General features: G+C 45.7%; 1 long non-coding RNA gene and 1 pseudogene across 1 annotated transcript; both read right to left on the bottom strand.

Moving 5' to 3' along the window:
* Positions 1-743: 743 nt before the first annotated feature.
* On the bottom strand, positions 744-19,409 carry LOC144160514 (uncharacterized). The gene is made up of 3 exons (XR_013320379.1): positions 19,227-19,409; positions 17,489-17,801; positions 744-884 (listed from the first exon to the last, which is right to left on the bottom strand). It is a non-coding gene; the product is annotated as an uncharacterized LOC144160514 (long non-coding RNA).
* Positions 19,410-23,041: 3,632 nt separating this feature from the next.
* On the bottom strand, positions 23,042-24,195 carry LOC144160513 (uncharacterized; annotated as a pseudogene).
* Between the last annotated feature and the right edge of the window lie 315 nt (positions 24,196-24,510).

The raw sequence follows: 24,510 nt of genomic DNA, 5'->3' as shown, positions 1-24,510 counted from the left end.
AATGTACAAGTGTAGGTGCGTTGGAAAATACTCTGTTAAATCATATTTTGTAACCCTCTCCTGCTTGGGCGGTGATGCTGCCTTTATATCTCTAAGCAAATAAATAAACAAATCAAGACGACAGCAAGTGAATCCCACCCGATAAAGCCCAGCGCGCACCCACTAATACTCGATCTCGATCTTGTCAAATGGCCTTGCGAACTGATGGTTCGAACTTTTGACTTGGTCCCGTTTTAAACTGGGAATGTTTTAGGCTGCCTATAGAGTGCGCTTCGCAAGGAAATTAAAACTCGTGGGAGAACCATGCGATAAATATACAAACTGTCGGCATGGCGCAATCGAACAGACGTCGCTTTCATAAAGCACGGGACCACGGGAAGCGTTTCCTCCGTTCGTCATCATCATCCCCATCTTGTGCCCGCTCATTGTGTAAAGTTTGCTTTCCTGCAGTGCGTTTTGATTACGGCGCGTCCATAAGGGAGGCCAAGAAAGCTTTGCTTTATATCAATAGTTTCTCCTTCCCACGTGTTGCGCTGAAATTTTTTGTGAGAGATAAACTGTGTCCATTAGCCCGTGCGCTGCTTGACAAATTAAACACAGGGACAGTTTCTTTTTGCGTTTATTTTTCCAAACGCTGCACCTCCTACTAATTAGCATAAGCGCAACGATGCGTAAGGATGCATGTTTTAGTGCCGCCCCTCCATCTCTTGGAGTAACCATTATTGCATGTGCAACCACCCTTGTCACAAGTTGTAACGCAAACAGGCGGGGGCCTTGCGTCGCATGATGGTTCACAGGTGTTCACACATTGAGTGAAGTGAGAGTTGTTGGGACACTTTGGGCGACACCTAGAAACGGGCACGCATCTTCCAGTGCTTCGATCACTGAAAAGGAAGAGTCATCGGCCATATTAGTACTCATCCAAGAAAGGTGACTTTTCACTAGGATTTGGCGGGAAGGAGTACTGACTGAAAGGCGTGATAGGCGTGTTGCCAATGCTACAGAAAACGCATAACCACACACGTTACCACACAAGTGTGACAAAAAAAGCACTTGTTGGAAATTACTTTGTTTCTCTAAGCTATTGCTGTATTTGGGAGGGGCAAATGTTGTATTACTTCCCAAGGACCACAACCTCTAGTAAGTTATACGCCTCTACACGTTAAATACTTCAATCAGTTGGTCCGCAATGAAAGTTGATTTGTAATTCCTAATAACGTGTCAAAAAATTGCACTGACGAATACTATACTCCATAATGCGTAATTTGAGCGCAGCGCGAGCTGCACTATCTTCGGTCACGGAACATATATCTGCTGCTTCTCAGGAAGTGAGCGCGTGATCAGCGAACGCATGGCAGAGTGCGCTACCCTGCTGCTATCTCGCAGGGCGTCACCGCCGCCGGCCAAGCTGTTGCTGGAAATCATGTTTGAACCACTTGTGCAAATTTCACCTGGTTCGGATTATCCAAGCGTGGTCAAGCGGCGAGCACGTTGTTGGAAATCGTGTTAGAACCTTCCGGCCAAATGTCACGAGGTTCGGATTAGCCTCGAGCGCAACAGCGTCTGGGCAGGGGGCAGCGGGAGGGTGCTCCTTGGCGGCGACGCATAAAACAAGAGTGAGGGTGAGGGGGAGAGAGTGAGAGAGATGACGCCGTAGCCACCCATGCCGCCCTCCTCTAAATTGGCGTTCTAGGTTGGTGAAACGAGTACTTGCAAAGCCTGGGTTTGGCACCGCTTTCGGCAGGTCATGTGCATCTCTTGGAACCGGCTTTCTATTTTCAAGAGGGTCGCCTGCAACATGACGGCTTCCCAAGCAATGTTCTGAGGTCAAGTTATAAAAAAATGACCAGAGAACTCAAAAGAAGAAATTCATGACGTTGATAGGCCTGCGTTATGGGGAGGTAGGAATAAGGCGCTACCAGTAAATCCCATATCTGCAGAAAATGTCACATGCGTTGAAAAATGTGGGTTCGAGGTACGGTGTATGGCTTATTTTATCTGCAAACAACGTGGTTTGCAGGATGTGTTCTTTGGTTGAAAAGAAGTTGTTCGGTGACCCTTGCGGCGGCAGGAATGTGTGCAGTGTGGAACATGATACAAAGTTTGTCCGGTGTACGTGGACGCCCAGCAACATCTGGCATCTAGGACATCGGTCGCCCGGTCATTTGGGTTGGCGGACTAGGCAACCACTCCGAATTTATTGCTCAATAAAGTTTCGCACTTCTCTACTTTTACTGTCGCGTTAAATGTCGGCTGTGCATGTGTGCCTCCCCTTGGTTGAAGTTAGGTGTGCGTTGGACAAATCAACAGATGCGGCAATGTGGGGTTTAGAAAGCACGAATTTTCCTTGAAAGGATCCATACCGTCTCGCCTCGCCGTGTACTGCAGCTCGTGTCAGTACCAGGATGGTTGCCGGCTGATATAGAGTGACAGAAAAAAAATGTGTTTAAGCATGCCCACCAAATGACTAGGAAGATAGCCGAAGAGTTACGAATAAAACGGCGAAATGAAAATTGTGTTAGTCACGCTTCTATTCCCTTATGCTATGTTCAAACTCCTAACGCAACCACCGTATTGTGAGCTATTGACGTAAGAAAACGGCGTTTCACGCAGTTCGGGTGGCTTCACAGAGGTTCTTACTTATACACTAGAGAGGAATCTGGCGCTAGCGTCTATGCAGCTCATATCTAGGCCGTCTGTGTCGTCATGGGCCGCCATTATAGCATGCACTCGCCTTTGTTTCATCATTGGCTTGGATTGGAACGTTTTAGTGGCCGTATATTCGAACACAGTGCCACAAAATCGCAAATAGTACTGTGTTATTTTAGAAGTGGAAAATAAAAGACTTTTAAAGCTAAGGGAAAAAGAAGTAAAGCTAATTTTTTGCTCGAACGGTTGTGCCAACTATACCGCAGGCCAAGCGGGTAGTTAACAAAAATGGTAATAGCTTAGGGGAAACACATGAAAGATTCTTATTTTATTATTTTACCACTATTTGAAATATTAAGTTGTTCGAAGAGCTTGGGAATCTCTTGAGCATGCCCATGAAAACTTCGCCTTCGTGGTGAACCGGCGCATCAACTGTCAGCTACAGTTTAGCGAAACCTGCTGCTGAGCGAGATGGTTCATACATGAAGAAAAAAAAAACGTGGCGTTAAACCATCGTGGACGAAGACAAGATAGGACGCATACAGGCGCCAATGTCCACCGTATCCTGTCTTAGCCGAAGTACGTTTGGTTTCTTTTTTTCATCAGCCAAAATTTCCGCGGTGGCATATTACCCGCTCAGTCATACGTTCCATGAAGTCCTGCATGACCAACACCAGATACAATAACGCACTGCCTGCTCTTTCAGCGAACCCGCAGTTAACACGGCTCACGGCTACTACAGCAGCTGGAAGACGTTTCAAAGCATAGTGAAGAAATAAGCCCAGCCCAAGCCAGAAGCAGGGGCCTTCCCATAAGCTTCCCCGACGACATAGATTTTCAGGTGCAGCTTCCTCTCTAGTATATTTACTAAGGAACTGTATGGTTGACTGAGACGTGAAATGACGTCACTATTTAAAGATAGTACGGCATTTGCAACAACAGTCTTAATCTGGCGTTATACGTGAAACAGGCCGCCTATACCAGCACCTAGTGCGGCGCACACTTAGTAGTTATTGTGGTTGTTTTTACTTGGGCTTACTCTGTCGGTTTTTATACATCTGGTCACGGGTAGTTTATAAGTTGTTTGGTTTTCCTGATTTTAATTTCAGTTGAAGCAAGCGCTCGTCCGGTCCTTCTGTCTGTGTTACCTTTTTCAATGCTGCGGGTTTTGAAGGTTTCTTCATACATGTATACCAATTAGCCAAGTTTGCCATTTTGATGAAGTAAAAGAGTGCCCCCACCAATGAACCAAATTACGGCAAATGCTTAAAAAAGGGCACGTGAAAGCCCCTAAAAATAACCCGCTAGGAATCAGATTCACCCAGACGTAAACGCTACGGGAGGGGGACGGCGGAAACGACGTCTGAAGTGATTAGTGCATTGGTTTCCGGCGGTGGCCCCGGTTCCATGGAGGTGTAGGAAAAGCCAGGCCTGCTGTTGTGTCAGGAGTCCTCCCCAATTTGTTCTGGGCAGCGACTGTCCGTCGCGTCGTAGAGCACGTGATCACAGAACACGCCCGTGGAACAAGGCCTTGCCTAGGCATGCCAGGAGGGAAACGGACCACCAAGGGAGAGGACGTGTGCTTTGGGGACAGGATTTTGGATTTCTAGGAGAACTCCTAGGTGGGTTTCCGGCGTAGGTGGTTGCCTTGGTCACCTCATGAATCCTGACGAGCCCCCCATACGCCCCTGTGTCATATCGCAACCGAACCAGTGGTTGCGCCTGTGCAAGAAACCGGAAAGTGATTGTCATGGTTGGAGCTCGGTACCACCTCAGAGAATGATTTTTCAAACAGCTTTTTCAGAAACATGGCACGTATTTATAGACGCTAATGAATTAACGAATTTACAAATTTACTGCTCTTTCACTCTGCGAATCTGAGTGCAGTCAAGCGAAGCTGGACTGCGCCCACCTTCATACAGTGAAAGACTGCGCCCAGCTAAACACTAGCGAAGCTTGGCGCAGTTCTTCGAATGCACGAAACAAAGCAAGTTTTTATCGCGATGGGAGATTGAGCATACTTCCCCGCTTACTGCCTGAAATAAACTTGGCAGGGCTACAGTTCTACTCTAGGACCCAAGAATGGGACCGTCTGCTTCCCTCCCGCGTCGTAGGCACCGTATTGCCTGAGTAACACACCAACCCAAACCGCTCGATTACGGAGGACCGCACACACGTCGCACGGGACCGTTCGACGTTCACGTTTTCATCTTCCACAAGCACTGCGGGAACTTCATCGATGAGGGCATGAAGCTTAGATCCGCGTGCATGCCCCCCTTCCCTCCAACCTCACCTGCGAATGCATAATGAAAGACACCGACGAAAATGTCGCTCCGAAATCACTTCAAGCCGTATGGGAAGAACACCGTCAGAAACTTCACAACACTAGCTCATGCCTTTTGTACCTTTCCTGCTTCCACTTTAGTTACAGGTGGGATATCGCAAGTTGAACGTCTACTCTCAGTAGTTTCCGCTCTATTGATGTCGCTGGCATACAGCCTGGTGGAGAACCGTTGTGCTACCTTAGTTTTCTCTTACAAGTTGGGCGTAATGTATCCTGCCCGTCTCTGAGTACGTGCATCTTGTCTTTACCTACGGCTAGCCTTCCCTTAGTTGCTCACGCTTCCTTTTATTTGCAGCGTTTGCTCGATCTCTGCCACGTTATATGCACCATGGTTGTTTGTTTTACTGATTTTAATCAGTCCTGTTGTTACCAAGGCTAATTCAGTTTGATCCGACGTACCTGACCCATTCATGGTCTTACGATTGAAAATTAGTTCTTTCGTTTTCTTAGTAAGTTTTCTAGTTTGTTCCGTACATGTTGCCCCGCCCACAGTTCCTCCTGATTCCCTGATTGCCGATGTTAGGTTGTCATTTACGCTGTCTACAGCGACCTCGTTCTGCTTGTTTACAAGAGCGAATTAGTTTTAATAGGTCAAAGGCATGAAAATAGGAAAACACGCATGTGACGACAGCACAACCGCAGATGTCTTGTAGAAGGAAGGAGATGTTGAACTGAAAAGCTTTTTGTACTATTTACTGAATCCTGGAAGGCTCAAAAAGGGCCTACAGTTTGGAAAATCTCCAACCTTTTGTTTTATTCATAAGGGAGAACCCAAAGACCTCTAGAATTGCAAACTTATCAGCCTACTCGTAATTGTTTACAAGCTATTTACCAAAGTTATACTTAGCTGCATAGGTGACAGCTAAAATTCCCAGCAACCTATGCAGCAGGTTCGGTTTAGGAAAGTGTGCAGAACCGTGGATTGCATCCATGTCATCAATCCAGTCATAGAAAAATCCGCAGAGTACACTAAACCCAGTTACATGTCATTTCTAGATTACGAGAAAGCGTTGGATTCCGTACACACCGCAGGAGTGCTACAAACACTAAAAGAGCAGGGAATAGAGGAGACCTACGTAAGACTGCTAGAAGAAACATACAAGGAATGAAGGGCAGGATAACCTCCACAAGCAAAGCGATAAAGTCCTGATACTACTACTCACAGCATATTTGAAGGGGGTATTTAGAACGCTCGACTGGAAAAAAAAATAGGATTAAGGATAAAAGAGAATACTTGAGGCATTAGGCTGATGGAGACTGCAGAATACCTGCAAACAATGCTCGAGGAACAATCAGAAAGTACTCCCGTGGGGCTACAAATAAATATATATAAATCTGTATTAATAAATAAAGAGCATGCAAAAAACATCCTTTTCAGCTTAGGGAATGAATATAACTACCTGAATGAATATAACTACTAAAAAGAATATAGCTACCTCCGGCCGATGGTTAGTGTTGACCGGAACCGCGCGAGAAAAATCCGGCTCAGAATAGGTATGCGTTGGGGGGCACTCGGCCAACACCCCCAAATAACGAAAAGTAAGCTACCTCTCTCACTCGAAAGAAAAATCTACAACCAGTGCATAGTGCCGGTTATGACATATGGAGCTTAAACTTGGCATCTTACTAAACAACTAGAAAGCAAAAATAGGTCAGCACAACGGACCATGGAAGGAATGATGCTAATACTAATACTCAGGGACAGGAAACGAGCATCCTGGATCAGGGAACAAACTCGAGTAGATGATATCGTATTTCATGCAAATAAAAAGATATGGACTAGGACTCCCCATGTAGTGAGACGAACCGACAATTGGTGGACAATTAGGGTAACATGATGGATACCAAGACATGAGACTACAAGGAAGGGAAGGCCAATAAGAGGATGGATGAAGGAAATGCGAACTTCGGGGGTAAACTGTGGAGTCGAGCAGCGCAGGACAGGAGCCATTGGAGGTCAGTGGGACAGGCCTCCGTCCTGCAGTGGACCTCGGTAGGCTGATGATGATATTTATAAGAAGGGAATGATGATGACGACGACGACGACGATGATGATGATGATGATGAATCGATCATAGGAGAAAAGTATTCTGTCTACGCAAATTTACCTAGGGACTTTCCAGGCTCATTGTAAATGCAAACCGAGGCATGAACATATTCGCCGTAAAGAATTGCAAGAGGTGTGCGTTTGCCATGCCTGCAGCCGTTTGCCATCGTATAGTGGAATTGGACGCTAGGTAAAGTAATGTGAAGTGGTAATTGCATGGAGGTACACCCCACGCCTGTAACGATTCTTTTTTACTGATATTCTTTACATTGTGTGTCGCTCCCCACCCGTACCACAAGCCTCAGAGCGCATATCTTTGATAACCACCGTTGTAATTTTCCAAATTGGCGACCTGTATAGCATGCACTCCTTTATAAAGCGAGATTCCGGACTATGCACTCAGACGGGGGGGTTTGCTTACTGAAGCAAATTTTTGCATGGTTTGCATAGAATCTAGTGCTCTCCCTTTTAGCGTTTAGCAAAGTTCTCATGAAGAAAAAATCTGGCAATTAATACAGGAATAGATCGCGAAATTATGATCAGGCCTATCTTTTATTTTTCATCATCAATATACGTTTGTTATGCAAAATACATAATAAAATTGCATAACAAAATACGTTTGTTATGCAATTTGCCATTGAGCATACTTCCTAGCCAATTAGCTGAATTAAACCTGGACAGACGTGGGCTTTGTCCTACCAGACCAACTCAGAGCAGTCTCTTTCTGTCCCGCGTCCTGGGCATCTTACTGTCTGTGTAACACACAACCCAATCGGCACGACCACTGAAAACACCGGAAAGGTAGCACTAGACCATTCGACGTCCGCATTTAAACCTGCCGTCTACACAACGGACATCTCATGACGGCGTACATAATACCTATAGCTGTGCATGTATGCCACCCCCTCCCCCCCCCCCCCCAAAACAACTACCTCATATCACAACGAGCACACGCATAAACCGGCAACCGGTTATGTGCGGCTACTTAGAAGTGAAATACACCTGCGAAAATGCCGGTCGTAAAGCCTTTCAAGCTGAAGATATATGGGCTCACACCAGTGGTCTAACCGGGCACTGTGCTTTTCAACTGGGATGAATTCGAAGCTATTAATCCGCCGCAGTGGCTCAGTGGCCAAGGCGTTGCGCTGCTGAGCACGAGGTCGCGGGGTCGATTCCCGGCCGCGGCGGCTGCTTTTGTGATGGAGGCGAAAAGCAAAAAATTAGTCCCATCTTCCCGAAGGCAATGCTGAGTAGATGGGGATCATCTCGGGGTTCCGTTGTGTTTCCGTCGTGTTCGTAGAACTTTATCGGAAGAACGGAGTGAAGTGGAGTCAACCGCAGCAAGCGCTGAACTGAACGCGCGCAGCGCGCTACCAGATTGACATTCAAGGTTGAAGGAGAGGAGACGAGAGGAGGAGAGATGCGCAAGCGCCGAGCATTCGCGCCGACGAAGCTCAGGGTCCGCCGCTCGCTGCAAGCGTTTGCGCTCAGCGTCGCGTACCTTCGCTGCGCAGCTGTTTCATCAGTGGCCGTAGCGTTGCTATTAGTTTGTGGGGTGGTGCTGACGCTTGCTTGCGCCAACCCACTAACTGACGGGACGGTTGCTTCCATCACACTTCATCGGAAGAACGGAGTGAAGTGGAGTCAACCGCAGCAAGCGTTTAACTGAACGCGAGCAGCGCGCTACCCGATTTACATTCAAGGTTGAAGGAAAGGAGACGAGAGGCGGAGACATGCGCAAGCGCGGAGCATGCGCCGCAAAAGCAGAAGCGAGAACGCGGGAGACGCGAAACCGAAGTGCAAGCAGCTGGTACGAGAGAAGAAGTGGCGGGAGTATCGTGCAGCTGTGGGAGAGAGGGAAGGAGAAGAGTTGCGCATGCGCAGTGTGAGTGCGGACGCCGACGCGGGACATGCCCAGACTACAAGATGCTCCGCATCTAAAACGCTCGTGCGTACAAGATTTCGGCGCACGTTAAAAGACCCCAGGTGGTCAAAATTAAATCGGATCCCTCCACTACGGCGCGCCTAATCGCCTGCGTTGCGTCAGCGCTTTAAACCCGACAATCAATCAATCAATCAATCAATCAATCAATCAATCAATCAATCAATCAATCAATCAATCAATCAATCAATCAATCAATCAATCAATCAATCAATTCGCAGCTACTCAGGGAGGTGGAAGATCAGGCGACAAGGACGGCGGCTTTTGGTTACTTTTCGGCCATTCCCGGTTTCGTTGATTCTGTGCAATCATGGCAAAACGGCGCTACCGCCGTTGTCACCCGATATCGCAACTTGTGAAAGGGGCATCGGTGGGCGGGAGGGTAATAACCATTGTTAAAGAGAGGTCGGCTGAGGCGAGGAGAAGCCTCGGAAAGGAGCCGAGAAAAACGGCTTCACCGTAATGAAAAATGGAAGGGGGGAAGGGGTAGACATATCCTATTTTGTAGAAAAAGCATGCAATGGTCATGCCAGAGGATTACATAGCATTAAAGCTGGGAAATATAGCAAGACTGTCGTCAAAATACAGGAGTGCATCGCTTGGCTGAAATGGCTCAAACAATTTTGCGAATATAGAATGCAGCTTCCCCGCTGAACAACAATTAAGAAACCAAAACTTGCATAGCGTGAGGTACGTTCATCACATACTGCGCAAAGCGGTAGAATGTTGCACCTGTTAATTCGACATACGCCGAGCGGGTTCGTTGTTAAGAGGTAAAAAAAAAGGTTTAGAGTTTCCTTACACTGGTTAAACGGCCGCATACACATGCAGTATTCGTACAGGCGTTGTAGTGGGATGAACCTGAACAAAACTTGACATCGAAAATGGTCGAATTCAGCTAGAATTTCGGCCTTGAAAATGCGCAAATAAAAAAAATATTTTTTGTTCACAATTTGTCATTCTAACTGCTTAGCTGACTGCTCGCCATTTGTGGTGTGATGTAGCGAAACACTGGGTTTTCATTGCCCGCGCCATTTTTGTTCTGTGTCGGCCATTGTCCAAAGCGTTTAAGTTTGGGCCTGTGAAGGGTTTCTAATGTGTGACCAAATGGTAGGTATATGCTACAGTCTGACGGTTGGTTGGAATAGTTACTGTTTGACACTGATAAAGCCCAATTTAAGGGGAATTTATGTATGTTCAAAACAAAATGAGGCACGTCAACATCTTGAAATTACATCTCCCTCGAGTATAAGGTGCCCGTGGTAGAGGGCTGCGGATAAATTTTGACCACCCTGGGATCTTTGACGCGTGCTGAAATTTCAACACCCTGGCTGTATCTCTTCACCTCCACCTAAAAAAACGACCAGTGAGTCCAGGATCGAACGCATTCTTATACTTAGTAGCAGAACGCGTTAGGCGCTCAGCCGCCATGGCCGCACGCTGCGTCCTTTGGAGAGCACACTATCACCTCCGGTACCAGATCTTTTGGTACAGAGAAATTATGAGACAATAAAGCGTCCCATATATGACAAGCCTCATAGGAGGAAGTATAGGTGTCATCCAATCCCGAAATCCTATTTTATCTAATGGAAAAAATGCCGAGAGACTCGGGAGGAGGATGAAATGGTTATGTAAAGACTTCGTTAAAGGCATTACACAAGCAAATCGATCTCTCTCCCAATTCACCAAACCCTACTGACTTTGGTCACTGCATGTTCGACTTTAAACGGGTTGCGCATTTCTCGATTTATCTCGAAGTTTCCTTGCTCTGTGATGAGTAGGGGGAAAGTCCCGCAAGTGGAATAGACTGAATTGTACTCAGACGTTGGTGCTCGAACCCACATTATATTAAGCGTCATGTACAACTCATCTGGCGTGGTTGGAAAACAACACGTGGAACTGAATGATTTTTAAAACAATTTCCTCGGATAATTGAACACTTGCCGTAAACAAGTGGTGTGTAATTTTATTCGTTTATGATGTCGGCAGTGTGTAGCAAATGTACATTAAAACTCACTTGTAGCTTAGACAACTATTTACCGAGCGAAAGCAGCACATATTCCTTCTTCCAATGTGTTTTCCCATACTTCTCAGAAGGTATGTGTTTCTCCTGGGGTACATGTCACTTTCGTAAGTTGCAGGGCCAGCCCGCCGCATTGATTGATCGAATTTCTGAACGTTTGGTGCGCGGCGCAGCATTCGCCAAGCATATAGAACACGTTCCGGTCATTTCTCGGAGCACTTCCGCCAGCTTCCGTGCTGTAAACACGAAAGGGTTATGGATTCCTTTTATAATGCTTAATAAAATTTTTGCGGCTTTACGGTGTCTGATTTCTTTCTTCGTTTTGTGCCCTCGTTTTTTTTTTGCCCGTCAAACACCGACAAGAATACCGGCTACCCTAAATGCTACAGCTTTCGCAGAATCACAATTCTCGGTGGCTCGAGTGCTTCTGTCTGCTCACGTGCTGTATTAATCACTTGTCACGTGATAAAGCTCCAGAGCCGTAAGTACTGAGCAAAATCCGTCTGCCACTAGCACCATTTTACTGCGAAGCAGTATATGTTTCACCCCCCCCCCCCCGCAATCCCGTCGCCCAGCTTTCATTCCGGTGAAGCCGATTTACCTAGCAACACTTTGGGGCTCCTCCTCGCCACAGCCGCCCCTTTTTCACAGCGGTTATCGCAACTGTTATTCTCTCGCCACCACCAATGCGTCTTTCCCAAGTTGGGCCGTCGGCTGACAGCGGCCGAAGTTCCGTTATCTGATAATTGCAGCGAATCAACAGCAGCGCGAATGAGTGTAGAAATGCCCGAAAGCCCCCGCCACCGCCGCCGCCAACAATGTAGCCGCGGTGGTTGACACCTCAAAGTCCACCTCGCCTAGTAGCTGCGGCTCTCGGCCGGTTGAAAGCAACTTGCCCTGTTGGAACGCCAGCGTGAGCACACAATTATTTCGCTTGAAAGCCATTCCGAGCGACAATGTTGCGTCGGAGGCCCTCGTTCGCCAGCTGGTCATAGTTCTTGAAGCGGAAGAATAATTATAGATGTTTGTATGGAGGCATACAGAGTCTCTCCCCTCGCCGGCGTATTTCACGACTAATTATTCCCCCATCCCTAGTTGCCGGTTTTGGCGTGCAAGGGTTGAGAATAGAGAGGTGGGGGCCTGCATGTACAGGACTTAATGCCGCTACCGATGACATACGCGTTTCGGTGGTGGGAGATTTGAGAGTCTCATGGCTGAATGCGCCCTATAAAATGTCATCCGATACCGAACGATTTGGGTAAGGGTTTGCGTGTTGCGCCAACCGAGACAGAGATGCCTACGAATGGGCAGCGAAAAAGACACCCACGTGTGTGACCGCTAGAATAATGGTCGAGCCCTTCAAGGTGTTAACTTGTTATAAGACTTGACGCATGCCGTTCGCTTGGAGGAAGAAGAGCGAAACTGAAAAAAACGTCAGCCCAAACCGAAGCACTAATCGGCGCGAAAACAAGAAAATGCCCCTGCCGCCGCCGGTGCCGGCTTAAGTTCCAGCTGGTCGTGTAGCTGGGAATCCCTCCTGAATGAGCAGCAACTGGCTGGTTTGGGACACCGACGTGGGCCAATATCCCTAGTTCAGCTTAAAGGGCTTCCAGAGCGACATGTTAGACAGCATCTTTCACTTCTAAGCAGCCGGTCATGATCGGTGGCCGGTTCTGTGAGAGCGGGTTGAAGTGAAGGGAGGCGGAGGGGTCGGGAACGCGCAGCTAAAGGTTTCATGCCCTTACTGATGACATGTCCGTTGTGTTGGCGTCAGGTTAAAACGTGACCTTCAAAGACTCCAATGCGACCAGTCCGGTGTCTGTCCTCAGTGGTAGAGTTGATTGTGTTGGCGCGTTACACAAACAATAAGATGCCCACGACGTGGAAGCAAGAGAGATAGCTCTACGTTTGTCCAACAGGATAAAGCTCGTGTCTTTGCAAACTTCATTCAAGTTGTTGACTAGGAAGTATTCTCAGTCGTAAATTACAAATAAACGTGTTTTGTCTCGTCCACTCCGTGGTGCGCGTGTAACTTCGCAGTTCCTCCGTTTTCACGGTGTGGAAGGGCACGAATTTTTGTTGAGGTAGCGTGGCGGCAATGCATTTGGCTCTTACTCGGGATACAGGGTTCTATTCCCATAAAAAATGACGTGTGTTTTTGTTTACTCCTTACAGAACCGGCATGTTTCTGCACCTAACAACGACATAATTTTGTGATAATATGACGTGGACGTGGCAGTGTCAGTCTCTAATGAAGATGGCAGATGTGGACATGACAGACGTTGCAGTCCCTAGGGAAATCTTTGTCATCTTACTCGGGAGCGCCGGCCGGATAGCGTTATTTTTTCCTAGCAAAAGCTGCAAATTTATCATGCCTTCTTTGCTTCGTACGTCAATTACCGCACCTTTGTTTCGGGCAGGACTAGAGCTAAAAACATAAACACAAATTACCTGTTGCAAAAGCACTGCGTATCATTGCCAATCTTCCGTTTGTCCACACGCGCAACAGCTGTTTCCATACTTTCCGATCACAGTACTGCTGCGAGTTTAGTCTAATTTCTTCTTTTGTTTTCCAAACAGAGATTCAAATACTTTTTGAACTCAGTATCACTGTTACACATGATAGTAAATAATAGATTATAGCTGTAACGTTAAGGGACGAAAAGACAGGCCAGTGCGTTAGGGAACGAACGCGTGTTAAGGACATGTTAAAAGAAATTAATAAAAAGTAATGGGTTTGGGCAGAACATGTAATGCGAAGGCAAGATAACCGTTGGTAATTAAGGGTAACAGAGTATATCCCTCGGGAAAGCAAGCGTGGCAGGGGGTGGCAGAAAGTTAGATGGGCAGATCAGATAAACAAGTTTGCGCCGATAAATTGGTCGCAGTTAGCACAGGTACGGGATAGTTAGAAATCTATGAGTGAGGCCTTTACCCCGCACTAGGCGCAGCTATGATGATGATGATGATGATGATAAATGTATTGCCATGCGACTGATTTACGCTCTAGATGCCGTCATTACCGGCTTGTTCCAGGCTGGCGCACTGACTATTCACTTCAACCGCCAACATGCACATTACCTGTTCTGCTTATAAATGTTAAGAAAAGGGTGTTAAAATTGAGTCACCCGGAAGCAGTTGGTGGAGCGCTTTTTAGACAAGGTCGTTCTGAACAAATCTGCTGTACGCACATTGTGATTTCTGGATCCGTGTCCGCACTTCGTAGTTGAGCGCAATAGTTCATGCAATTTTTTTTGTTCATGTATTCTAGGTGGTGAATATGCCATTTTTGACGTGCTCATGATTTTGACCATGCTGACATCTCTAAGGGCCGTCAGGCACCCTCTAGCAGTATGTAACTGCTTTTCCTGGTATGCAACCCCAACCTTGTGTTGAAAAATAAATATTTGATTGATTTTATTGATTGATTGACAACTCTCGGAATCGTTGGGTTCTTAAAGCTTTCGGCCTCATTGCTGGTGTAACTCACCTTAATTACGGCTATGCAGGGTATGCGATGATAATAGCAGCACAGAAAAGCACTTCTCTGGGCTGGTTGGTTAATTTCAGACTTAGCTAAAATTATTGTGCTGCATAGGCTTACGATACGCGGACGGAGACAAAAAAAAACCGTCCGTGTTGTGTGCTTCATCGTCTCCGTCCGTGTATCGCAAATAGCTACAACTCTGGGTACGTAATGGCTTAGGCCTAGTGTTTCGAATTGATGTGTTACGATGTCCACTGTTGCTCACACCTTTACTAATAAACAGTACTTTTTTTATTAGGCACCAATCTACGACCAATTATCCTAGAGTGGTAAATCACTCCGCCATTAGCTCATCCTCCTGTCGAGCCGTACGATATTCCAAGCAATACCATACTTTATGTATGTCAATCGGTGAGTACTGGTTTGCGGCGTTGGTCCTCAAAAGCTTGAAGCTGCGTCAAGAGTTGTAATTTCATATTCTCGCGTTGCGTCTTACAGGTGCTGTTCATTTGCTATCCTTAAATGCGGGTGGCTTCGCATAAAAATTCCTCAGGGCATCAAAGTCTGCTGTTGTGCTTCCCGGGCGAAGCATGGCGATTCCTAACAAACTTTTCGCTGCGACGTCAAATGTCCCTTTCTTTTTTCAGCTTCGTTTCTTTGTCGTTTGGTGTAACTTTCATCGACCGGTTTATTTCTCCAAAAATTATACAATACTTACAGCTTTGGGCACTACGCTTACTAATTGTTTTTTTATTTATTTATTTTCTTCATGATAGTTTTCACATTTGCGTAACCCTGTGTTGTTGTAGCTTATTAAGTTCGTGCATCTCACCTAATTATTTAATAGCGCCCAGCAGCTAGATACTGTTGATTACGTATATAGTGTTTACTTTTGTTGTTTTTGTTTTCATGCCGACCGAGCTGACTTTGGCGTGAGTGGAGTAAGGAGAAACCGCGGAGGCTGAATATTTAATCGCCGCGCTTTGTGTCCACTCCACGAGCGCGGCCGGAGACGACGCATACAAACGCGTCAGTCAGTCCATACTAGCTGAAAGCAATATAAGCTTTCGAAGGAGGATTTACCTGTTCTCGTTTGAGAAACTGGTGGAGGGGACCGTTGAAGTTTTAACGCCGCGATTACCACCATGAGAAAGACCAAAGCCGGCTGGAGCTGAAGGTCGTTCAATTGGCCAAGCCGAGGGTAAAACATAGGAAGAAGTCACCAGACGTCCTGTCTGTGACAGTTGCACTGCTCAAAGTTAGTGGGCGAAGTTTCATTTCGTCACACATCTGAACCTGGCGACTCGGCGGCTGGGATGCGACAGTGGGGTAGGCGATAAGGCTTTGTTACGCGCTCCACGTGTTTACAAAGGAAAGGAATTCTTGCGGCGCGGAGCACAAACATGGGCGTGCACGTTATGACAGTACATTAAGGCGTGCCGCCCGAGAGCCGATTCCAGTCGTTAGGTCTGCTTTTAGTTGGTTGATTTTCATTTCTGGCATATTTGTGTTTTCCGGAATACCTTTGGGTTTCTGTATGAGAGCGAGAGAGGTGGGGCACGTGACAATTTTGAACTTACCTAGCTTTTTTTATCACGGTGGCCAATTTGTGGCCTTGTGTGGGCTACTCAATGAGTCATTCTCACTCTCAAGTTGTGAGGTCCCTTTTGTGGTCGGCGTTTTAGTGGTAAAACGGGAAGATTCATGTTTTTTCGAGGACAGAGGAGAGAGAAGAGAGGAGTGCGGCGAGGCCCGCTCGACGCGGGCTTTGCCCGACCTCTTTACGCGATCACGAGCCTCAAGAGTTGTAAACACGTAGAGTAAATAAAGTTTACATATTGTACATTTGGATTTTGCTTGGAGTAGACCGTCGTCGGTTACGTGCCGTCGGTCAACGAGCCAGCCATCGTCGTTTCAGCGAACATCGTTTCGATCATCGACTTCGGCGACCGATCCATTTATTTTAACTCTTGTATTCATGGTTCCTGGTCTTTTTTGCAGCCTATTTAGGGATGTAGTGCGTCTTGTTGCGTTTTTGTTCTTAGTTTTCAACACGATGTTGTTTATGCCAGCACATATTGCCGTCAACAAAGATACAAACAAACTCTTCGAGGTTTTGCAGGCTGCCTTGATAAAAAAGGTTCTGCTCCTTAATTTTGTTGTGCAACATTTCTATAACCTCTGCGGTTGTAGGTTGTATACGTGGTTTTTATTTTTGTCGCAGCTAAGTTATTGTTATATGGTTGTACTGCGTCCTGTTGTAATTTAGTTTTTTTATGTTTTTGTAATTTAGTTTTTGTAATTTTTACTACACCCTAGAGAACAGTCTCGTCGTCCGGAAGGCATTAGGGGTTCTATAAATAAATAAATAAATAAATAAATAAAGAATAAAACACCTTCCCCGATCTTCGCTTTTGCTTCATCACCTTAGGCGGGAAATACTGCAACAGACAACCTAGTGACAAACGCCACAGCTTCCCCCTTATTATAGTCCTCCGGGGCTTGGATGTACCTGGCCTGCTCACGTGCGGGAGCGTTCAATTTTGCAAAACGCATTGCAACGCACAGCGATCCTTCTGTGAAGACCCTGGTCCAAATGCCATGCGACCTCAAATGTGATTTTCAGTAGTTACAACGCTGCTCCATTTCTTGACCAGACAGCCACAACTACAACAACAAAGACGGTTATTCAAATATAGTACAGGCGTCACAAAACAGGCTTCAGGATTTTCCAGAGAAATCGGCATAGGTAAGCTACAAGTGCGCACTGATATAAATTTGTTCACTTGTCGCTCATTTACTATACCTCAGTAACTGTTTCACAATCGTAGAATCAGAACATACAAACATCAAGTTTTTATATAGCTCGTACTGCGTTTTAAAACTTGGTTTCTGAAACGTACTATAGTCCATAGCTTTAATATAGCAGGTGGTGCCAAAATATAAAAGAAAAGCCACAGATAGTTATAAAAGACCGCATAAAAAAAGAAACTTACAGTGCGTGGTTAGGCGCACATACACATCCAGGGTGGCATCCGGCCTTGCAAAATACGCTGAACTTTTCGCCGCATACGACGGGGCAGGCCGCTTTGCAACGGTTGTAGTCCATGTTACGTCTGTGTGCGCAACTTCTACACTCGGACAGCGTAATGCATTCGCCCCAGGAATTCCGGACATAGCCGCTCTCACAGACACATGTGCGCGATAGAGAGAGCTGGAATTGTGGGGTTACTTGAGGTTTGCAGAAGATGTCGCAGCGCGGCTTGCCGTACACATGTCTTTCGTTTCTGCCACATGGTCCACGGTATCCTGTAGAGTAATCGTTTGCGTTATCAGCAACGTTAGAAGTTTTAATCTATTATTTAGTGCATTTTTTTAGGAAAGCAGTAGCAGATTAAAACAAGTTGCATACTGAATTGCGCTACGCATACAAAGATTAATATGATGCTGACGGGACTAGGACGGTGCGCCTCGTCAAAGTGCCGTTAGTGTCTTATTTTCTTTGATTACGTAGCGAAATTGAATATAAAACACCACAAACTAGCCCCATTCTACGTCCTCGAAAACACGTTGCTCGCCATCCCGTCCTGTGAAAGTGGATGTCCAGCAAAGCTGTTGTAAACCACTACAAATGGGGATGGAGGAGGGCATGAAATGTTTCTCGTCGTCTCAGCGGGCTTGTCGCCTGCGATTGGCTAGGGTCACTAGATAAGAGTACAAAGTACCGGCATTCTTTTCTGCTATTGTTCCGTGAGTATCGGCACTCTTTTCTCCTATCGTAACTCTTTTCTACCAACTATGGTAGGCTTGCATGGTCTAACGACAATACATGCAAAAAACGGTGCTCAACCGCAATGGGTTTTGCTTTTCCAAGGAGAAGGAAAAAAGGTGACGCCGCATTTGATGAGCCAAAATATACAGAAAAACATTTCAGTCCTGCTATGAAAACTGTCTTTTCTCCCATGAGCTGTTAGAGACACTGTTTACTGGCTGTCGCCTGGGTGACCGTACACTTCTGCTAACCCTGTAGAAGCTTTCTAGGTCAACATATGAATTCTCGGTTGCGGTTGCTATCTCAGTGTCCAGCTCATTGAAGTGTTTTTCTTTCTTTCCTTTGCTCAAACATCAGGTAAACCGCATGAATTTCACAGTATGTGTAATCTTTGCTCATCTACACGGCCGGCCGTAGAAATTGATTGTCGACCGTGCACCAAATGTAAAGAGCACGAACAGCTTTCGAAAACATTCGGTTTCCCGTGAGCAGCAACCTAATTAAGAGTCAGAAATTCAAGTTGTCAAACTACCTGAAGTTGGTGGAAATCTATATTTTTAATTGTCTGCCACAAAGAATTGCAGGTAATTCGATTTTTTGTTAAAACATTGCACAGGGAAAGAACATGGCACTATGGATAAACGTTTTGAGCCGTACAGGAGTTACTTTGGAAGATCGAAGAGGTCAATATGCCGCATGGCGGTTATCCGGAAAAGAGAACCACTAAACTGGTTTTTAGGGCACACCTGAGTGCGTGCACTACGAGAAAAAGCGTAGCACCATGCGCTCTAATGTGTTTAGGGCACGCATTAGCAATACTTAGACAAACTAGCATAACGTGGATTCTTTCACATTATTTCTCACCTCGCAGGAAGTGAAAAGAGGTCTGACATAGGCAGTGATCCCTAGAATACGCACAAAAATACAGGTGTTTTGGTGTTACAAAGAACCCATGTCTTTACCTGTTTTGTAAGCGTCGATTCCAGCCATGCACAAAAAAAGAAGCAGGGGTACAGCGGTATACATGGTGCTCTGCACGATGCAGTAGCAGAAAGTATGTTCAATCGACCAGTTGACGCGAGTGTGCTCCCGGAGTTATTTGCGGCTCATGAATATGCTCACGAATGCCCATTCTTTCAGTACTTTCTATCTGACGTCAAATCTTCGGGCTTAAACTGGCATATTTTTTTTCTTGGGCCCAAGCAACTGGACGAAAAGTAAAATGCTTAGTTTAAAACGGTGGCTGTCATGTTCACATCAGAAGAAACTCTTCAATCTGGTTTCAATGTGTATATGCTGAAACAAGGTTTCCCGGAATAGAAAACCCGTTTCCGCCAGCTGTGCCCACAACCGTTTTGCTTTGCAAGCACTTTACTTCTCTTGGACTTGGCGACCAGGTTTGGCAGTGCATCATTGTGCACACAAGCAAGGCGGCAAAATTTTAAATAAACATAGGATGCATCTTATGAAACAATAAAGCGATTGGACCAATATTTGTGACATAAGAGGAGTTTGTCCCGCAGTTTGTTATACACAATGAAAAACTTCAATCACCCCCTGCCAACAAGGGAAGACTTGTAAGCAGCGCTGTAAACACGCAACGTCTCAATTTCATTTGACATAAAGCTTTGGGATTCCGCCTCACTACGATTTTACTTGATAGAGGCATTCCAGATAACTAGCGGTGAACTGGTAACGAAAAACGGGATTTCCAGTTTGGGGGTTTCATCGTCATAGTTTGAAGCAGGAAGGACTAAGTAAACCGCGACAGGTAAACTATATCAGCGTTGTCGGTAAGCTAACAAATCGTTCTTCGGTACAGAAAGGAATTTAGGCAATCGCGGGGATCCTCACGGGTAACAATATCATGGACTGTCGCCGTTGAGGTAGGGCGCAGCTTCGATGACGTCATGGGTTCTGTTTTAACTGCGTACGATGGAGTTGAAGCGCCGTCAATATTGTGTGATTAGAATACGTTGAGTACGACTAAACTTTCAATTAGAATGAGAGACAGCTGGGCGAGTTGGAAGGGGTTCATATTCAAAAGTTTAAATGCGCGAAAGACAAATACAAGAAAGGACACAGACGTGCGCAGCTGTGTCCTTTCTTGTATTTGTCTTTAGCGCAGTTAAACTTTTGAAAATAAACTTTCAAATTGCTCTTGAGAAAATTTAAGAGTGAAGTTGGTGATGCTTCAGATTCTTGAATGATCGTGCTGTTTGTTCATCAAAAAGGATAAAGGGCTTGTCTGTAGTTACAAGCGTTACAGTGCATGAAATTGAATGGATATCACTTTTTCATTTTTTAGGTTCATGCGCACGTCGTTTGACATAGCATTTACAATTCATCGCGGTGCCTAAATGAAACATAAGTTTTATCTTTTTAACCCCTATTACACAGTTGTAAATCACCATGAAGAGAGAAAAATATGCAGACATAAAAGAAATAACCAATGAAGGCAAAAAATGTTAGGAGGTGTAGATATTCTTTTGGGGGTAAAACTTTGCTGAACTGGATATATCAAGGGGAAAAGTCGTATCACGCCTGCGTTGTTTCAGCTAACGAAAATTGTTTAGCACAATTTTGTTTATTGCTTTAAAGTTCGGTTTATGCAGAGTTTGAGGTAACTCACTTCTCGAAAAGTCAAGCCCAATGCGACCTGGTTAGTACAGTTCTTGTCGGTCAAAACTTTTTCCCGGTGTTTAAAAGGCTTACATCTTCATTACGTGCTGATAAAAGTTTTTAACACGGGGTTTTTTTCAGGTCGTAATTTCCCGCATGCATGCATTTGAACTTCCAAAAGGCAAAATATTACTGGACCTAATAAAACGGGACCATAAAACAGACAATGAACGTATTGGTTTATAAAAATTACCACCAATATTTCTGTAAAGAACTAGTGCAGCTGTGAATCGTAAAAACGATATTGAAAAAGCGGGTGACGTCTAAGCTAACCCGAACTGAGAAAGTAATTTCATCATCCGCCACATCACCATCATCGACCACCGCCAATTTGTGTACCATGGAGAACAAAGTTCTTTCCCAAATGCTTGCTGAAATCTACTTGTATCGTGATTTCGCCGAGCGCCAACTTTAACCAATTTTTTGTTTAATTCGTTCTGGCTTGATTGACTTTCGCCTATATCGTTACGGGTGCCTTTTCTGACATTCTATTAAATGCATATCTCTTCTGTTGTTCGACATCCCCATTATCTTACCTGTCTGACTAAATTTTTGCTTGTTCAAAATACATCTTTCTTAGAAATCTGTCCCCTATTCTACGCTGCTATTTCCTTATTTCTGATTATAACTTCCAGAATTTACTTTCGATTGCTAGTTGGGCTTTTTGAGGTGTTCTTGCATCGACCTTACCTGCCAAAAGTTTTGCTTGCTTAAAATATATCTTCTTTAGAAATCGGTCCCCTACTCGACGCTGCTATTTTCTTATCTCAGAGTGTAACTTCTAGCATTTACTTTAGATAATTAGTTCGGCTTTTTTAGGTGTTCTTGCATGGATTTTAGAGTTCGACAACGCTTCTGCCGCATCTTCCATTACCGGGAGTACACTTCATTTTCAAACCAGCTTTTGGTAGTGAAACACGTAGCTGAGTGGCGAAAATTTCACAGTACTTTCCGAATGCAGACCAATCCATATTAACTGACTGCATTACACTAGTGACAAAAGGGACGAGGGCGAAGAAGAAGAAGCATACAGAACGCTCGCGAGACTTCACCTGCAGTTTTTCTTCGCGTGCGTGAAACATGGAAGGACAAAACATACCACCTTTTTCCGGTCCCATTTATTTACTACTGCGCAGGCGCCAAGCGACGTATCGCGCATGCGCTCTGCCAAAAAGCATTACACCTTTTCTATGAGTATAATCAAAGGCGTGCTCACCCATCTGTCTCCTTTCCTGCAGATATGATAGGACTCTTTACTCATCTGAACAGTTTCACACGTCCACATCCTAACACACGTATGTCACCCAACACTGGGACGCTTGCGGGGCAACGTTTACATGGGTTGGCCAGGTGGTGCTCGCCGCAGGCGACGGCACCGCTGCTCAGTGCTTCCGCAGTCCGTCATAGCAGCGAGATGAAGTTCATTGCTGTCCGGTGTTAAGTTGTACGTAGTTTTACCGTAAAGTGTTATCATATTGTGTCGCGCGTGCGCCATGGTGAAGTCTAGGCCTGTAATTATCTGCGGGCTTCTGTGTAATAATAATTAGTTGCACGTCTGCGCCCATCCTTATGTATCTTCCTTTGTGTAGTTGCCTCAATTCGCGATGTTTATAATTTGCGGTAAAGATGCACCAATTCCCCCACAAACAAGTTCTTCTAAATGCCATTTATGCACCGCCCGTCTGTCCCAAGTTGTATTCGCCAAATGACAACGCGATGGGGTAGATGACCTATTGTTTGCAGGTGACAAACCTGGTTCTATGGGTATTTGTACGTACTTGGCGCGGTTTTTAAAGCTAAGCTTCAGTATTTCTGCGGATGGCATATATAACGCGAAAGCGCTCTGCAAGAAAGCCAACTTTCTCTGACGATGATGATGAATCATAGTGGGTGAAGTGGAAAAAAAAACGCGCCAGTGGCCGGAATCGAACCTGGGTCCCTCATCTTGGAAGCCGGTATCTTGCCATCCAATTGCTCCATTTCGACTTTTTTTTTAATGCATGAAAATTTTAGAAAACTTCAAACGACAAGATACTTAAAACACAATATAAACACTAACAGACAGCAAAGGGCAAGGACATCAGTCGAACGGAGATCAAAACTCAGGCAAGCAAACGCACGCATCCAAAAGAGGCAGCCACTCTGGTGGATCACTCTGCGCAGCATAAACGCTCCGCACCAACGCCACCTGTTCCCGAAAGATGCACTTGTCGGCCTAGGGGGTTCCGCATGCCGATCAGTCATGCGGCACTTCCACAAGCTAAACAATCCTAGGAGAACGAAAACGTCATATGGCACCCGATTAACATCTTCAAATGGCAGGAAGCGAATGGTGTACGGGGTGATGTCAATGTCCTTTTTTATTGTCCGCTGCAAAACGTCCCAGAAGAACACAGCGTCCCGGCACAACACAAAACAATGATCAATTGTCTCTGGTAGATTACAGAGGCGACAATTGTCCGACCAAGGAATAGACATTCCTTTTTCGCGTAGCCATGTCTTAACTGGGAGTGTGGAAGAATGAAGCTTGAAGAAAAATGTTTTTGCATTTGGCGGGATACACATGCTCATTACGCGTTTTAAAACATTGCTTTTCTGGTGGCCTAAGTAAGGCTGGCGATAAACAGGCACCGGGAATACACTTTCGATAAGTGTATTCGTCATAGTTTTCCTTGACATGCTGAACAGATATTCCAAGGAAAACCGCGCGGTAAGAAAGTTAAATGACTCCACGACCTCTTTGAGAAATCCCCATGGAGGCTTCTTATTGAGTTCGCCCGTATATACAAGCAAAAAAGGCAAATGAAAACTTATGCGCTGTTGAAGCACAGTTAGTAAAAGTGGTTGATCAACCAATTTGTAGAAGAAAAGACGAGACACGAGTTGGTGCACAAACAAATGCATGAGCCCAACACCCCCTGCCTTTAAAGGAAGAAACAAGTTTTCCCTTCGTATAGGTTCCCATTGAGAGCCCCACACAAAATTTGTTGCAAAAACTCTATGTAGGGCCTGAACTTTTGCTCGCGCACAATGAAGCACTTGAAGCACATAAAGGAGCTTTGTGGCAAGAAAGACGTTACACACTCTTGCACGTGCAAACACAGAGAGGTCTCGCCCATTCCATGCCTGCGATGCACCCTTAACTTGCGTGAGCGCTGATGACCAATGAGGCCCCGTGTTCCGTATTTGATGTAACGGCACGCCGAGGTACTGAAGTGGGGCGCTATCCCATGTAATACCAGCGAATCTGGATGGTTTTTTTCCCCATTATCCCATCCAAAATCCCTTAGTTCTCACTGCGAACGTCGACGGCAAGCGAAGAATCTGTCACGAGAAAGCTGCGGGTTCAACTCTTGTTGTCATGAGACGGAGGGTGCATGATTTCTGTTTACGGCGGGGCACATCCACACCAGCCTGCGAGGTGCGGTGGCCAGTACGTCAACGCCGCACTCTCCCTGATGAAAAAAGGAGTCCGAAGCCGTTATATCGAAAGAAAATCTCTGTTTACATCAGAGTGAAATCCGAGTCCGAGCCTCTTTCTTCTCTTCTTTTGTGTCCGCCCCT

This window comes from Haemaphysalis longicornis, unplaced genomic scaffold (assembly GCF_048455015.1).
Source record: "Haemaphysalis longicornis isolate Haplotype H1 unplaced genomic scaffold, Haemaphysalis longicornis Haplotype H1 scaffold_101, whole genome shotgun sequence".
In the NCBI taxonomy this organism is placed as follows: Eukaryota; Metazoa; Arthropoda; class Arachnida; order Ixodida; family Ixodidae; genus Haemaphysalis; species Haemaphysalis longicornis.
The sequence above is the reverse complement of the archived record's forward strand: the minus strand, read 5'-3'. Positions and strand labels throughout refer to the sequence as shown.